Raw genomic sequence first — 14,208 nt, 5'->3', positions numbered from 1 at the left:
GAGAGACAACCTTTCCGTAATTCTGGATAATGGGTTTCCGGATAAGGAGTCCGATACATGTACTGTCTTATTCCTACAGCTTCCATGCAGTCGCTATTGAACATGATATAATTTCTCCCATTACGTTGGCGGGTAAAACTCCTTGAAAATCCATATATAACAGCTCTTGCTGTTTACCTGCGGTGCCAAACTACAACTCCCAAGATGCTGGGTTAGAGATAGGGAAAGCATAACTGTATTAATTCAAATATAAATGAATTAAAAAATCACTGTATTCACATAAATATAAATGAATATAAATATTACTCAGAGAAGCGAGTGCAGAACGCCAGGCACCGACACAGAATGAATACATACATATATAATTATTATTTTGTAACCTGTCAAGGCTGTTTTAATTTGCCTGCTGGGCAGACGGTTTGTCTCATTTGAAGGAAGAAGGGGGGGGGGGGGGGTGACTTTTATTTTTTTTTTCTCCCTTAATTTAAAATAACCTTGGCCGCAGTTTAATTGGGCAGAGTCTCCCCCCCCCCCACCCCGGTATCATTTATTTCTGTCACGGTAACACCGTGTACTGTATGCGTTGCACCTGTTCCCCCGACACCAGCGCCGGGCAATTATTACAGCTGGAGGAGCCGGCAACTCCCTGATTGGTCCGTGGCTTATTTAGGAAACCCTAGGAAAAAAAAAAAAACACAAGTGACCCCGTTTCTATCATTATCCCCTTTTTTGCTCTTATTTTTTTTTTTTTAATTCTATCTGTATCTGGATAAAAGTATTTTTTTTTTATTTTTTTGATGTTTTTTTAGTGCCGCTGCCGCCGAAGGGGGCTCTTCTGCCTCCCAGTAAACGTGTTCCATTAATATATAATCAGGGCTGAAAACAATGCTTGGAGCCGGATTGGAAAGGTGGGGCCGGCTGCTTTCAAACTGCTCGCTTCCTAGTCGGGTTTTTGGCTGCCGAGCTGCCCAGCGTGTTAGTCAAGCAGTGCTGAACCTGTTGCTGCAGTAGCCGAGTTAGTATTTTGCTTGCTAGAGATAGAGGAAGGAGGGCTGTCTGCTGTCTGGTAGGAGGGCATTGTCTCTGTCTTTTCCCCTATCTCTCTCTCTCACACACACACTCTCGCTCTCTCTCTCTCTCTCTCTCTCTCTCAGCTCCACTCTCTCTCCCCGTCTCTGTGGTTTGTAAGGTAGGTTGCAGTGTGTGTATATACACAACATCAAGATCAGGGAAAATGGAATCATTAGACAGGCAGCCAGTCATTACCACTTACACTCTAGTTCCAGGGAGACTTCGATTATGAGAAGAGAAAACTCTCAGCTCTGGGGGACAAGGTAGGCCAGTTAACTTTCATAAAAAAAAACAAAACATAATAATAATAATAATAATAACAAATAAAGGGGGGGTAGTTTTATTTTCTCTTCTTTTTTTTTTTTTCTTTCTGTTTTAATTTTTTTGATAGAGCCGGGGTTGCTTCCCTGTTTAACAGGCCTACCCCAAAATGAGATGATTTTGTTTTGAACAGTTATTTATGTGTTTATGTGTGTGTATATATATATATGTATTTATAGAATGATATGAATGTTAGGAGTTTATTTGCCTCCCCTTAAGGATGTTATTTCCTTCCCTCATTAAATCAATCTCCCTCACTCAGCTCCAAGTCTCCCCTGTACATTCTCCCAGCGTCATTGTCTCTTTATTAAGCTTCTCGTGCCAATTAATGCATTCTGTTTATTTTATGTGCTGCTCCTCGGGTATTTGCCTGATATATCTCCCATTATCCGGAGCCCCGTCGTGCCCAACTCTCTCCCTGTCCTTCCTTACTCCTCATATCAAAACTTCCCATGATTATTCCAACGTAAGAGAATAAAAAGAAACAGGTTGGGGGGGGGGGGATACGAAAAGGACTTTCAGTCATTTTTATTTTAATCTGTTTTATTTATTTTGGAAGCTACCATCGCATTGCCACCCCCCTTCCCTTCCCCGACCTGTTTTGTTTTTTTGGCAATTTGGAAAAAGCATGGGAATATTAAAAAAAAGGATTAGACGTTGGCTTTTTTCAACTTTTTTTTTTTCCTTGTTTTCTAAGCCGGGCATCGATCTGAATGCAGAGCTGAACTTTCTAACTGGCAGCTTTGAAAATGAATCTCTCGCTAGGAGATATGTTTGTATATATCCTCGTAGGTCTGGATAGGGCAAGGGGGGGGGGATCATGGTTGGCACTTCAAAAATACAGGGGGCATTTGTGCCGAGAATCTGTTTAAAAGTAAAATGTAAAATCTTAAAGAGAAAGCTCCGGTGTTTATCGTGAAAGCCTTGGGTTAATAGTGATACTGCTTTGTCGGCAGTGATATCTCTCTCTCTATATCTATATCTTTCTATATATATGAAATATTTGCTTATTGGTGTGAATGTGTGTGTATACCCCGTGGGTGGTGCCGGTTGCAAATACAGAGGAAACAGTTACGTGAAAAATCCACAGCAAAAATGGGACGTGGTACAGAATTAGGATTAACGTCCCCTTTAGAACTATTATTATCTGCAGCCGCGAGCGCTTCCGTTTTTGGGTTTTGCCGCGTTCCCTAGGCCTGTTTATCCGAATGGGGATACGTAGAGATATACTGCCTGCCCCCCCGTTTAGTTTGTCTCTAATACCCCCGGCTGTTTGTTCTTTGGCAAATGCTAATGGCTTGCATATCCAACAGGTATCCCGTGTCCACTCTCGGCTCTTTCCTTGTGCTCTGTAACCGTCGCCTTCCAAAATAAATAAAGTTACCGCAGATCAAAGAAAATCATTTTAGAATTTCGATAAAAAGACGTATCTCCATTTTTGTTTTGTTTTTTTTCTTGGCAGCCGCCGGAAGTGACTTATTAAAGCGTCCATGCTGCAAAAAAAAAAAAAAATTTTAATTAATTGCCCTTTAACCTATTTTCCTGTTTCATTGGAACATTAAAAAAAAAAAAAGTCATTTCCAAAAACACAGAGTCCAAAGTCTTTTTAAGCCTGAGTGTGTGCCGTGGCGCTGCCCAACTCTGCGTTCTGCTGGCTGCTCAGGCGTGGGATATATTATGTAAATACAGACTGGACCCATGGGCCGAGTGGAAAAGTACAGACTGGGGGGCAAGGGAATCACAATAAGACGGTTTGTACCCGTACTGTGAATCATGGGAAAAAAAAAAAAGCTTTCAAAATGTTAATTAACCCATTCTTCTAGCAGGCAGCACAGTAATTACAGTGCTTCCAACCACAACACTGTTATAGAAATAAGCAGAAATTCCGTGGCTGCAACTCCGTCCTTTTTACTGATTTCTCTGATCTGTTCGACCCTTTTCCTTCTAAACAGTAAAACGTTTTATACAAATGACTTTCCCTTTATAAAGTCAACCGGACACAACGTGAAGTTTTATTTTATTGTTTCTAGGCCTTTCGGGGGGATTTTAGCAATCTCCATGGCCGGTAACAATGACAGTTGTGTGATTTTATTATATATATAGTATATATTAAAAAGCCGCCTTTACGTTGCACCGTTTGGCCTTTTATCTGCGCCGGAGAACATAATAATTATATTAATATGGAAATAGATCCGGCAGTTGAACTCTTGCATATCGTATAGATTGTATCCGAAGTTTGCAGCCTTTCAAAAAGTACTGAGAAGTACCGGTATTTAATATATAAAAATGCAACGTTGGTGCCAACAGTGTTTTTATTAATAGAGAGTGGGCCGGGCCCAGTGTGCGGAATTTAATTGTCAAATGTTTTTCTGCTTTATTTAATTCTCAGTAATATCTGGGGATGGGGGTTCCTCAAAGCCCCACACCATCTCATTGGAGCACAGGGCGGCGTTGCTTAAACTGAAATAAATATTGACCGTAGGCCGTACCTTGTTAGTAGGAAAAATAAGGAGCAATAAGGAAGGAAAATGCTGTGTATCCATTTTAACTTCCATATATGACACATTTGGGGTTCCCAGGCCCATTTTTCAAAACTGAGTAGTCATGTTCTAATGGCTGTATTTTATTTTTTGTCCTGGGGAAGTGAATATATATATTTTATATTATATGTTATGTTGGATCTTTAATTAATATACTGATATATATATTGCTATAGAAATCAGTTGCCTTTATGATCATCATTTTTTTTCAGTAATACCAGGACTCCTTTGTATTCCGTAATACTATAGGTATTGTTATGTACAGGTATGGGACCTGTTATCCAGAATGCTTGGGACCTGGGGTTTTCCGGATAAGGGGTCTTTCCATAATTCAGATCTCCTTCCTAAAGTCTGCTAAAAACATTATTTAAACAGTAATTAAACCCAATAGGGTTGATTTGCCTCATTTAACCATTAAATAAATCCAATAGGGCTGTTCTGCCCCCAATAAGGGGTAATTATATCTTAGTTGGGATCAAGTACAGGTACTGTTTTATTATTACAGAGAAAAGGGAATCATTTAACCATGAAATAAACCCAATAGGGCTGTTCTGCCCCCAATAAGGGGTAATTATATCTTAGTTGGGATCAAGTACAGGTACTGTTTTATTATTACAGAGAAAAGGGAATCATTTAACCATTAAATAAACCCAATAGGGCTGTTCTGCCCCAATAAGGGGTAATTATATCTTAGTTGGGATCAAGTACAGGTACTGTTTTATTATTACAGAGAAAAGGGAATCATTTAACCATGAAATAAACCCAATAGGGCTGTTCTGCCCCAATAAGGGGTAATTATATCTTAGTTGGGATCAAGTACAGGTACTGTTTTATTATTACAGAGAAAAGGGAATCATTTAACCATTAAATAAACCCAATAGGGCTGTTCAGCCCCAATAAGGGGTAATTATATCTTAGTTGGGATCAAGTACAGGTACTGTTTTATTATTACAGAGAAAAGGGAATCATTTAACCATGAAATAAACCCAATAGGGCTGTTCTGCCCCCAATAAGGGGTAATTATATCTTAGTTGGGATCAAGTACAGGTACTGTTTTATTATTACAGAGAAAAGGGAATCATTTAACCATTAAATAAACCCAATAGGGCTGTTCTGCCCCAATAAGGGGTAATTATATCTTAGTTGGGATCAAGTACAGGTACTGTTTTATTATTACAGAGAAAAGGGAATCATTTAACCATTAAATAAACCCAATAGGGCTGTTCTGCAACAATAAGGGGTAATTATATCTTAGTTGGGATCAAGTACAGGTACTGTTTTATTATTACAGAGAAAAAGGAAATCATTTTTAAAAATGTGAATTATTTGATTAAAATGGAGTCTATGGGAGACAGCCTTTCTGTAATGGGTTTCCGGACAAGGGGTCCGATACCTGTACTGTATAGCCACATCTGAGTGTCTTCCTTGAGTAACTCTTTAATGCTAGGCTACCTTTCCCGATTTGCTGTAGCAGTCTTACTTTGCCTTTGATTGTAGCATTCAGTATCCCCGCTGCCAAAGAAATATCAAACAGTGTGACTGCCATCATGTTTTCACATGACTATATTCAAACTTATACATTACAGGCTTAGCATACAAGTATTATTTTATCTCGTTTTATTGTTTATCTCCAAGTTCCAGGGCTGAAAGTCATGCCAAGATTTTAACTGGTTGTCAGCAGCTCCCAGGCTCCCCATTCCTCTTCCGTCCGGCCGTTGTGAAAAACAATTTTATCCTGATTAACTTTACTTATGTGAAACAGCAGCACCTGAATGGCAGCAGGTTTATACCCCCCCCCCCCCCCTAACAAATATATAGAGAATTCTTATTTTATTTCATTTGGCTTTTGATCTTCCTTTCTTTGTGGCCTAAAGTCAACACCATGAAACAGCAAACGCACAGCATTTGGGGGGAAAAAAAATATAAGCTGGATTCAGTTTATGTTCCATAAATTAAGTCAAACATGCAAATGCAGATTTTTGTTTTTTTTCCAAGTCAGCTGCTTGGCAGCACTTTCCATATTTTGGAGTGAGGGCAGCGGGCTGAGCTCTGAGCCGGCACTTTGCATAGGGGCCATTTGCATTGAGTTTATTTCATATACGTCCGATTAACATGGGGAATATAGCAAAAAGTTGGGTGATGAATTCAGTATATTATACAGGGATTATATGTATGTATATATATATACATATATATACATACATATATATATATATACATATATATACATACATATATATATATACATACATATATATATATATATATACATACATATATATATATACATACATATATATATATATATATACATACATATATATATATATATATACATACATATATATATATATATATACATACATATATATATATATATATATATATACATACATATATATATATACATACATATACAGGTATAGGACCCATTATCCAGAATGCTCGGGACCACGGGTATTCCGGATAAGGGGTCTTTCCGTAATTTGGATCTCAATACCTTAAGTCTACTAAAAAATCAATAAAACATTAATTAAACCCAATAGGATTGTTTTGCATCCAATAAGGATTATTTATATGTTAATTGGGATCCATTACAAGGTACTGTTTTATTTCTACATAGAAAAAGGAAATCTGTTTTAAAATTCTGAATTATTTGCTTATAATGGAGTTTATGGGAGACAGGCTTTCCGTAATTCGGAGCTTTCTGGATAACGGGTTTCCGGATAAGGGGTCCGATACCTGTATATATATATATATACATACATACATATATATATATATACATACATATATATACATACATATATATATATATATATATATATACATACATATATATATATATATATATATATATACATACATATATATATACGTATATACATATATACATATACATATATACATATATATATATATATACATATATACATATACATATATATATATATATATAGAGAGAGAGAGAGAATGCAACAGAGTAGGCACTCACGTATAGCAAGGTTACAGTATGTCTGGGTGCAGTATATTAGCAAAATGCATAATGTAGAAAAAGATGCCGCACTCACAGGTCTTAGTGAAAAATAAAGAATACATTTATTGATGGAAGTACGTCAATCTAACGTTTCGGCCGTATCCACAGCCTTTCTCAAAGTGAACAGGAAAGTAACAAACCCAGTCTTAAACCCAAAATGGCGCCAAAATGCTGGTTGACCAAACTTTGTTTCCCCTTGCTATGTGAGACTCAGTGCGCATTAGGTGCGAGTTGTAGTTCAGCCACTTGGTACAGCTCTTTACTTTTTGTTCGTTTTTCAGTTTGATTTCTTCTATTCTCCTTTCTTTTCTACTATGTTTTGAGATACAGATTGAATTTATGTTATGTTCAATATTCACTTTTTTACTTGTACAGGTATGGGATCCCTTATCCGGAAACCCATTATCCAGAAAGCTCCGAATTACGGAAAGCCTGTCTCCCATAGACTCCATTTTAATTAAATTATTTAGAATTTTAAAACTGATTTCCTTTTTCTCTGTAATAATAACACAGTATCTTGTAATTGATCCCAACTAAGATATAATTACCCCTTATTGGGGGCAGAACAGCCCTATTGGGTTTATTTAATGGTTAAATGATTACCTTTTCTCTGTAATAATAAAACAGTACCTGTACTTGATCCCAACTAAGATATAATTACCCCTTATTGGGGCAGAACAGCCCTATTGGGTTTATTTAATGGTTAAATGATTCCCTTTTCTCTGTAATAATAAAACAGTACCTGTACTTGATCCCAACTAAGATATAATTACCCCTTATTGGGGCAGAACAGCCCTATTGGGTTTATTTCATGGTTAAATGATTCCCTTTTCTCTGTAATAATAAAACAGTACCTGTAATTGATCCCAACTAAGATATAAATAATCCTTTTTGGATGGAAAACAATCTAATTGGGTTTAATTAATGGTTTATTGATTTTTTAGTAGACTTAATGTATGGAGACCCAAATTACGGAAAGACCCCTTATCCGGAATACCCTTGGTCCCGAGCATTCTGGATAATGGGTCCTATACCTGTACTGATATATGCATGGTTGGTGATTGGTTATTCACTATATGACGTCATCAGCTACATTTTGGCGCCATTTTGGGTTTAAGACTGGGTTTGTTACTTTCCTGTTCACTTTGAGAAAGGCTGTGGATACGGCCAAAACGTTAGATTGACGTACTTCCATCAATAAATCTATTCTTTATTTTTCACTAAGACCTGTGAGTTCGGCATCTTTTTCTACATTATATATATATATATATATATATATATATATATACACATATATACATATACATATATACAGTACATATATACATATACATACATATATATATATATATATATATATATATATATATATATATATATATATATTGCACCATTGCTGGATAAATTGCATAGGTGCAAATGGCAGTGCCTTTTATTTATTTATTTTTTTAAGATCTCAAAGGAGACACGTTGGTAAAGTATGTGATCTGTTATACAGAATGCTTGGGACCTGAATTTTTCCGGATAAGGGGTTTAGATCTCCATGCCATAAGTCTACTAAAAATCATTAAAACATTAATTAAACCCAATAGGATTGTTTTGCCCCCAATAAGGGGTAATTATATCTTAGTTGGGATCAAGTACAGGTACTGTTTTATTATTACAGAGAAAAGGGAATCATTTAACCATTAAATAAACCCAATAGGGCTGTTCTGCCCCAATAAGGGGTAATTATATCTTAGTTGGGATCAAGTACAGGTACTGTTTTATTATTACAGAGAAAAGGGAATCATTTAACCATGAAATAAACCCAATAGGGCTGTTCTGCCCCAATAAGGGGTAATTATATCTTAGTTGGGATCAAGTACAGGTACTGTTTTATTATTACAGAGAAAAGGGAATCATTTAACCATGAAATAAACCCAATAGGGCTGTTCTGCCCCAATAAGGGGTAATTATATCTTAGTTGGGATCAAGTACAGGTACTGTTTTATTATTACAGAGAAAAGGGAATCATTTAACCATTAAATAAACCCAATAGGGCTGTTCTGCCCCAATAAGGGGTAATTATATCTTAGTTGGGATCAAGTACAGGTACTGTTTTATTATTACAGAGAAAAGCGAATCATTTAACCATGAAATAAACCCAATAGGATTGTTCTGCCCCAATAAGGGGTAATTATATCTTAGTTGGGATCAAGTACAGGTACTGTTTTATTATTACAGAGAAAAGGGAATCATTTAACCATTAAATAAACCCAATAGGGCTGTTCTGCCCCAATAAGGGGTAATTATATCTTAGTTGGGATCAAGTACAGGTACTGTTTTATTATTACAGAGAAAAGCGAATCATTTAACCATGAAATAAACCCAATAGGGCTGTTCTGCCCCCAATAAGGGGTAATTATATCTTAGTTGGGATCAAGTACAGGTACTGTTTTATTATTACAGAGAAAAAGGAAATCATTTTGAATAATTTGATTAAAATGGAGTCTATGGGAGATGGCCTTCCCGTAATTCAGAGCTTTCTGGATAACAGGTTTCCGGATAACAGATCCCATACATGTACATACATAATGCTGAAAGCATTTTTTTTCTGGCTTCTCTAAAACAAAAATGCTTGGGTTCCCTGAGGTCAGTTGTGCAAGCATAGAATGTGCAAAACTATTATAGATTAACATGTAATTACAGAGCTTTGCCCCATACATAGGAACTTTGGAGCTGATGAGTCAGATTGCCTCTATTTCCTAAATATACTGGAGCGAAGAATATACTTATATTGTTATCTGGGAGGCATCGTCACAGTCCAATAATTATTTCTAAATCCAGTACGGTCTTTATTATAGGTGTAATGATTGGCTAGTTGGGCAATTAGTTCAGAGCCCTGTGCTGGTTCTGCCCTGTAGGATCTGTGTAAGAGTCAAGGGGAAGAAAAATAAGATTTTTCTGATGCTAAAACATGAAACAGTTCAATTAAATATAAACTTGCTACGTTTGGGAAGCATAAAGGGTTAAGCTTAGTAGTTATCACCGTGTCTCTGCTCTGTTATTACTCTGTGTGTGTATCAGTTATGGATAGAAATGGCCCTATTGGGATTATCAGGGATTCATATCCAGATCACAGACATATTTTCTTTATTTCTATTAAAATCTATTACGCCAATGACTCTCTTCCTGCGCTGCTACGGGTATGGGACCTGTTATCCAGAATGCTCGGAGGTTTTCCAGATAAGAGGTCTTTCTGTAATTTGGATCTCCATACCTTAGGTCTACTGAAATATCATTTAAACATTAACTAAACCCAATAGGGCTTTTCTGCCCCCAATAAGGGGTAATTATATCTTAGTTGGGATCAAGTACAGGTACTGTTTTATTATTACAGAGAAAAGGGAATCATTTAACCATTAAATAAACCCAATAGGGCTGTTCTGCCCCAATAAGGGGTAATTATATCTTAGTTGGGATCAAGTACAGTTATAGGACCCATTATCCAGAATGCTCGTGACCAAGGGTATTCCAGATAAGGGGTCTTTCCGTAATTTTGATCTCCATACCTTAATTCTACTAAAAAATCACTAAAACATTAATTAAACCCAATAGGATTGTTTTGCATCCAATAAGGATTTTTTATATCTTAGATGGGATAAATTACAAGGTACTGTTTTATTATTACAGAGAAAAAGGAAATCAGTTTTAAAATTGTTAATTATTTGATTAAAATGGAGTCTATGGGAGACAGGCTTTCCATAATTCGGAGCTTTGTGGATAATGGGTTTCCGGATAAGGGATCCCATACCTGTACTCTTTTATTATTACAGAGAAAAAAGGAAATCATTTTTTAGAATTAATTGCTTATAATGCAGTCTATGGGAGGTGGCCTTTCTGAGTAACTGGTTTCCAGAAAACTGATCCCATACCTGTATTAGTATTTTTTTTAAAAAACAATCAGGGTGCTGGCTTATTTTTTTTACTTGTGAGGTGCCCAGATTCACCCGCCGGTGTGCCTTTACACGTGTTTGCACAATGTGGCACCTCGCCAGTCCAAGTTTTCCAGTGGACAGAGGCTCAAGTTCACCGCGTTTATTTGATTCACGGCGTTTCAGCGACGGCCTTATCTATTAGCCGGCTGGATAGTGTGGAGGGGAAATGTTTTATTAGAATGGAGCCGCTGTACAGGCAGCAGCATACACCAGCTCTGTGTGCATCAGCTAGAAAATGGGCTCCTTATTACTATATTATTGGCCCGATACAGTGTCTGATATAGATTATATGTATAGATTATCTGATCATGTGTTTATCTTTATTCCCATATCTCAGGGTATCAGTACACAGTGTATGTATGGCTGTACGGCCTATTAATGATATCATATGGTATAAATCATGTGTCTGTGCCAGTCAGCGATCACATTGCCGAGGGTTCATCACAAGGCAGACTTCTAGTCTTCATTGTCTGCATTGGACTTTGTACGGGAACCTGTTTCCTAGGCCCAGAATGCCTTCAGCTGGGGTAATAATTATTTTTATTAATTCGTTATATTATTTATTTTATGTTTTAAAAGGCAAAAGACACTCTCTAGCACTGGCAGCCTGGAAATCAGCCCCCCAAGCAATGAGAAAACCATCACAAATACTTTTTCTCTGATACTATTTTTAATGATTTAAGGATATTTTAGCATCACGCCAAGACAAGCACGCTGCTATTCAGAAGCCATTCATATAAACAGTAATGTGCCAAGCGGCCCAACAGGCAGAGAGAGGAGATCCTAGGGCAGCGGGCACGTGGGGCCATCGTAGGGCAGCATTAGTTATACAGGTATAAGACCCATTATCTGGAAACCCTTTATTCCGAATTACGGGAAGGCCATCTCCCAAAGACTCCATTTTAAACATATAATTCTTATTTATAGAAATGATTTCCCTTTTCTCTTTCTTGTAATAATAAAACAGTACCTGTACTTGATCCCAACTAAGATATAATTACCCCTTATTGGGGCAGAACAGCCCTATTGGGTTTATTTCATGGTTAAATGATTCCCTTTTCTCTGTAATAATAAAACAGTACCTGTACTTGATCCCAACTAAGATATAATTACCCCTTATTGGGGCAGAACAGCCCTATTGGGTTTATTTAATGGTTAAATGATTCCCTTTTCTCTGTAATAATAAAACAGTACCTGTACTTGATCCCAACTAAGATATAATTACCCCTTATTGGGGGCAGAACAGCCCTATTGGGTTTATTTAATGGTTAAATGATTCCCTTTTCTCTGTAATAATAAAACAGTACCTGTACTTGATCCCAACTAAGATATAATTACCCCTTATTGGGGGCAGAACAGCCCTATTGGGTTTATTTAATGGTTAAATGATTCCCTTTTCTCTGTAATAATAAAACAGTACCTGTACTTGATCCCAACTAAGATATAATTACCCCTTATTGGGGCAGAACAGCCCTATTGGGTTTAATTAACATTTATTTAAGTTATGGACATTCCAAATTACAGAAAATCTGGAAAACCCCTGGTCCCGAGCATTCTGGGTAACAGGCCCAATACCTATTTGTCTGCTTTTCTAAAGTAACTGCTCATTAGTGTCAGTCAATATGGATTTTTAAAGAATAAATTTGTATTAATATATAAAGTAATTTAAAGGTTTAGTCCACTGTATTATCTGGTCAAGTACACTTTTGGGATTCATAATTTTAATGTCTTGTGTCCTTCGTTTTGTTAAAGGTTCATCTTTTACTTCAGAATTAGTATACATTGTTAATATTGATAATACCAGTTTATATATAGGTCACCAAACTCAGGATATATATACAATATATTTAAATTATAGGGGTTTTAGCAGTCACTGACAGGCTCTGTGCCCATATAAAGGCACAAGGCTGCAGGCTGAGTTATACAGGGAACTCTGAGTATCACTCATGTATTATAAGGGATAATGTACCCCCTACTGTAAATGATAAGGATATTAGCAGTCACTGAGGGGTTCTGTGCCCATATAAAGGCACAAGGCTGCAGGCTGAGTTATACAGGGAACTCTGAGTATCACTCATGTATTATAAGGGATAATGTACCCCCTACTGTAAATGATAAGGATATTAGCAGTCACTGAGGGGTTCTTGGCCCCCCATATAAAGGCACAAGGCTGCAGGCTGAGTTATACAGGGAACTCTGAGTATCACTCATGTATTATAAGGGATAATGTACCCCCTACTGTAAATGATAAGGATATTAGCAGTCACTGAGGGTTCTGTGCCCCCCATATAAAGGCACAAGGCTGCAGGCTGAGTTATACAGGGAACTCTGAGTATCACTCATGTATTATAAGGGATAATGTACCCCCTACTGTAAATGATAAGGATATTAGCAGTCACTGAGGGGTTCTGTGCCCCCCATATAAAGGCACAAGGCTGCAGGCTGAGTTATACAGGGAACTCTGAGTATCACTCATGTATTATAAGGGATAATGTACCCCCTACTGTAAATGATAAGGATATTAGCAGTCACTGAGGGGTTCTGTGCCCCCCATATAAAGGCACAAGGCTGCAGGCTGAGTTATACAGGGAACTCTGAGTATCACTCATGTATTATAAGGGATAATGTACCCCCTACTGTAAATGATAAGGATATTAGCAGTCACTGAGGGGTTCTGTGCCCCCCATATAAAGGCACAAGGCTGCAGGCTGAGTTATACAGGGAACTCTGAGTATCACTCATGTATTATAAGGGATAATGTACCCCCTACTGTAAATGATAAGGATATTAGCAGTCACTGAGGGGTTCTGTGCCCCCCATATAAAGGCACAAGGCTGCAGGCTGAGTTATACAGGGAACTCTGAGTATCACTCATGTATTATAAGGGATAATGTACCCCCTACTGTAAATGATAAGGATATTAGCAGTCACTGAGGGGTTCTGTGCCCCCCATATAAAGGCACAAGGCTGCAGGCTGAGTTATACAGGGAACTCTGAGTATCACTCATGTATTATAAGGGATAATGTACCCCCTACTGTAAATGATAAGGATATTAGCAGTCACTGAGGGGTTCTGTGCCCCCCATATAAAGGCACAAGGCTGCAGGCTGAGTTATACAGGGAACTCTGAGTATCACTCGTGTATTAAAAGGGATAATGTACCCCCTACTGTAAATGATAAGGATATTAGCAGTCACTGAGGGGTTCTGTGCCCCCCATATAAAGGCACAAGGCTGCAGGCTGAGTTATACAGGGAACT

General features: G+C 37.4%; 1 long non-coding RNA gene across 1 annotated transcript in view; it reads left to right on the top strand.

The window, feature by feature from the left end:
* Window positions 1–1,151: 1,151 nt before the first annotated feature.
* Window positions 1,152–14,208, top strand: part of LOC108645742 — a 96,860-nt gene continuing 83,803 nt past the window's right edge. Inside the window, exon 1 of the long non-coding RNA XR_001923977.2 lies at window positions 1,152–1,334. This is a non-coding gene — a long non-coding RNA (uncharacterized LOC108645742). The remainder of the gene's footprint in view (window positions 1,335–14,208) is intronic.

This window comes from Xenopus tropicalis, chromosome 2, assembly GCF_000004195.4.
Source record: "Xenopus tropicalis strain Nigerian chromosome 2, UCB_Xtro_10.0, whole genome shotgun sequence".
Taxonomy (NCBI): Eukaryota; Metazoa; Chordata; class Amphibia; order Anura; family Pipidae; genus Xenopus; species Xenopus tropicalis.
This window is presented reverse-complemented; position numbering and strand designations above follow the sequence as displayed.